Source organism: Vicugna pacos, chromosome 2 (assembly GCF_048564905.1).
Source record: "Vicugna pacos chromosome 2, VicPac4, whole genome shotgun sequence".
In the NCBI taxonomy this organism is placed as follows: Eukaryota; Metazoa; Chordata; class Mammalia; order Artiodactyla; family Camelidae; genus Vicugna; species Vicugna pacos.
In genome coordinates, this window is record NC_132988.1 from 31653122 (window position 1) to 31658054 (window position 4933).

Sequence of the window (4933 nt, forward strand, 5' to 3'; positions counted from 1 at the left end):
GCTTTCCTTTTTACTCAAAAATTTCTCTTGTCATATTTCAGCCTTTAGCCTTAAACTTCATTATACTGTGAGGCCTGCCAAATTCTCATCAAGGCAACAGCATATAGATACAGAAGAAGTATAAATTATTATCATTAATAATCTGTCCTGTTCTTCCCCCACCTCATTTAAACTAATGGACCATATGTTGCCATTCTCTTTCAACTGTATCCAAGAATATTTCAGAACAAAAGAAGAAAAAAGATTGTAAAATATTGTATGACCACGACCTCACATTTATTTTCCAATTAAGACATGAAAAGTAATGATAACTATGATACTTTTCATCTGTCTCTATGGAAGTATTTCTGGATTAAAAATAGAGTAATCAAATTTTTGTTTTTTTATGTTGCAAAAGAGAAAAATTTTTTGAAACTGTTTCAAAGATTTCCAAAATTTAAAGGAAAAACATCAACAAAAAGTAAGTCTGTTCTTTATTTTGTACTTGAGGCTGATTTTTTTCCTTTTACTACTCAAATTAATTGGCCAAGTTTTTATTTGTCTGTGAAAATCTTCAAAATTGTATATATGTTGTGAAGGCATATATAGTGTTGAATGAGTAGAACATGCTTTCTAGGCAGTAGGGAAAACAAAAGTAACAGAGTCTTAACAGTTGGATGTAGATCACTTTCAGGATGCAACAAGTAGTGGAGAGAAACTGAGATGTAGCTTATGGTAAAGAAGAATGGAGACTGATACAAGGATTTTAAATGTTTCAAATCATGTATATTTGAAAGTTTGAGGGAAAACCAAATAGACTCTTGAGGACAAATTTAGCAAATATAAAGGAAAAGATGGTTGAGGCACAAATATTAGATTCAGAAAACTACATAAGGGTAAGCAGAAACAGGTGGATCTCAGTATGCTATGGTAGTGACCCAGTCTATCCATGAATTCAAGTCTGGTTGGTTCTAAGCTAGGAGCTCAATACAACAGCACTTTCTTAAAAGATGTCAGGAGCATCACTGGTGTTACTTTAATTGGAGAGGGGGATCCCCAGACTTTGGCAATGCTATAAGATGGTGCTGAGACAGAGTCATCAGTTCTCTCAAACTTGGGCTTTGGAAGGTTGTTATGTGAGCTAGAATATCTTCAGAATGATTAGGGATGAAGCTAAGGAAATGCTGTTTTCAATTTTTATTGTGAAGTAACATAGAGGTATGGCCAAGGTGGCAGAGTGGGAAGACCCTGAGCTCATCTCCTCCCATGGGTGCACCAAAATTACAGCTAATTACAGCGTACTTATCTATGAGAACGACCAGAAGACTAGAAGGAAATATCTTCCCCAAATAAAGATATAAAGAAGGAACCACAATGAGCTGGGTAGGAGGGACAGAGATGTGGTACAGTCAAGACCTACACCCCCGGATAGGCTACCCACAAACAGGAGGATAACCACAATTGCAGAGGTCTTCCCCAAGGAGCAAAGTGTCCACGTCCCAAATCAGGCCTCCTAGCTTGGAATGCTGCACTGGGAAGATGAGTCCCTAGAACATCTGGCCTTGAGGCCAGGAGGGCTTACTTTCAGGAGAGCAAGAAGGCTGCAAGAAATAGACCTGGCTTTAATGGATGTGTGCAAAATCTCGCACACTCCGAGTCTGAATGCCAAGGCAGTAATTTGAAAAGAGCCTGGGTCAGACCCACTTGCTAATCTTGGAGAGCCTCCCAGAGAGGCAGAAGGCAAGTAGGACGCCCCCTGGGGACACAGATGCCAGTGGCAGTCATTTTGGAGGAGCTTGTCCTACCATTAGGACAATGATGATGGCAAGCACCAATTTGGAGTCTTTATTCCAGCCTATTGGTGCTGGGAGGCTTACCTATCCAACAGTAGACAAGCACCATGCCTAGGCACACCTGGGCCCCACAACCAGCCACCCTGGGACTTGGCCTTGCTCACCAGGGGGCTAGAACCAGCTCTTGCCCCCTCGACACCCACAGCCAGCTGTGCTAGGACCTGGTTCCACCCCTCAGTGGGCCAGCACTAGCCCCAATTTCCCCAGGCTGTGCAGCCAGCTGACTTGGGACCCAGTCCCACCTACCACTGGACCTGTATTGGCCCGGGGGTCCCTCGCCCCCTGCAACCAGCAGCCCTGGGAATTGGCCCCACCCATCAGCTCTCTCAAGAAATGTATTCTTTGCAAATGGTACAAAAAGATATCTGCAGTAGCTATACTTAGACAAAGAATACTTTAAAACAAAGACTGTAACAAGAGACAAAGAAAGACATCCCATAATGATAAAGGGATCAATCCAACAATAAGAGGTAACAATTGTAAATATATATACACCTAACATAGGGGCACATAAATATGTACAGCAGATGTTAACACGCATAAAGGAAGAAATTGACAACAAAACAATACTAGTAAGGGACTTTAACACCCCACTTACATCAGTGGACAGATCATCCAGACAGAAAATCTATTAGAAAATATTGGTCTTAAAAATGACACTTTAGGACCTTAATAGATATATATAGAAACTTCCATCCAAAAGCAACAGAATACACATTGTTTTCAAGTACATGTTGAACATTATTCAGGATAGATTGCGTGCCAGACCACAAAAAAGTCTCGATAAACTTAAGAATAAGGCTGAAATTACATTAAGCATCTTCTCTGAGCACAAAGGTCTGACTAGAAGTAAACTGCAAGGAAGAAAATTGCAAAAACCACAAACATGGAGGTGAAACAATATGCTAAAAAAAACCACTAATGAAATCAAAGAAGAAATTTCAAAAAAAACACCTGGAGACAAATGAAAATGTAAACACACAATGCAAATCTTTGAGATGCAGCAAAAGCACCTGCAAAAGCAATACAGGATACAAGAAAAATCTCAAATAAACAACCTAAAATTACACCTAATGGCACTAGAAAAAGAAGAAACAAAACTCAAAGTTAATAGAAGGAAATAAGTAATAAAGATCAAAGAAGAAATAAATGAAATAGAGACTAAAGCTACAATAGAAATGATGATAGATTCTGAAATTGTAGCAGATTTTTTTTAACTAAACTCGTACGTTATGACTCATGTTTCAACTTGACTTCACCATTTAAAATTAGCTATTAAACATCAATTATGTACCAGGTAACTTGCTAGGCCTTAAGTATAAGAAATTAAACATTGAGATTTCTGTTTTCAGAAACTTATTTATCGTTTGAGAGGATTTTCTTTTTTTGAGAGTTTTCTTTCACTTTTTTTTTCTGAAAAGATGGAAATAAAAAAAGACAGGACAGGAGCACTAAATGAAAGAAGGAAGAAGTATGGAACTCATAGCCTACTGTCTAGTCTCCCTGTTTCTCCTCTTGCTCCCCTTCTAATATTCTCCACGTAGAAGGATCTTTGTAAAATTTAGGTCATGCCATTCTGCTACGTAAAGCACTCAGGTGACTCCTCGTATAACTTAGAGAATGAAAGCCCAGCTCCTCGCTTTGTGTAGCTTGTCTCGTAAACTTACTCTCTAAGCTTCAGAGGTGTTGGTCTCCTTGTCGCATCAACATGTCTTGTCTGGCACCATTGCACCAGCTATTCCTTTGACCTGAGAAACTCCTTGCTTGGATATTTCCATGGCCGTCTCCTTCTTCAGGTCTGTCACCTTTCCACAGAGTGTTCTCGTGACCTTCAGATATGAAGTCTGTTTCCAGAATATTGTCATATCCTGTTTTCTTCATGTGAATTCTTACTACCAGAGGTTAATCATGTATATTTATTTGTTATCTGTTTTATTGATCAGGACATAAGTTTCTTGTTTGTTTTATTTACTACTGAATTGTCACAGCCTTAGAAATAAGCTCTTATCTAAGATTTTCATCAAAAACCCTCATGAGTATCTCCAAAGAGAACAGGCTCTAGTAAAAAATGTCAAAAAAAAAATCATCCAATAGACTTCCCCCAAAAGTTGTACAAATATACATTTCATTTCTTTGGAAAACAAATAAAAATAAACAATTAAAAAATAAATATAGTGTGACCACAAAGAACCAACGTTAAATACTAAATTCATTAAGGGCAAGAAACAATTTTAAGTAAATTTATTGGTTTCTACAAGTGAAAATTCCAGCAATAAGACAAACCAAAAGCATGGCTAATTCCATGTACTCTAAGAACATTCTGAAAATTTAGTCTCCCTATATTTATATCCCTAGTCTACTTTTGTTATGTTGGCTTGATTTTCAGACAGAATTTCTCCCCATGTTGGCTACAGTTACCTCAAGGTTTATTGTCCTATAAAGTAGTAACCTCAGCAGAAGGAGAACATTTCTTTTCTCTAAAATTTCCAGGAAAAAAAAAATCTAGGATTAGGTATCATTGAACTGGCTTGAACCCTGTGCTCATTCCTGACTTAAATACTATAGAATAATCTGACCAAAGCCTTAAAACCATATGAATGGGTGAGATTATCTAGAACAATATGGAATGAGAATGGGATAAATTGTTTTTCAAAGAAAGCAGGAGTGTTGTCATTTGTGCAAAGAGATGAATTATTAAGTAGTCAAAAAACAAAATATTCACAGCAAAAACAAAGCATGTGTTTTAATGTACTCATTACACAAGAACAATAGAAATTATAATATTGGACTAGACTAATATGCAGCAGGAAGTAGAGTAGGAGAGACAAAACCACCACACTTTATTTCAGACAAAGCAAAATACATATTTTATCATTAATGTTCATTAGATTGATGTGAATTTAGGAACTATTTGAAAATTTTTTAAATCGTTGACAACAAAATTTACAAAATTAATGGCTATCTTCCAAACTAATGGCACATGATGTACATAAAATGTTAGATTCTATTAAATCTTAGCTAGACAATGTTGGTTTTGATGTTATAGTACTTTTACTTTATATTATTGTAATATTGGCATGAAAACCATATATTACCAAGCA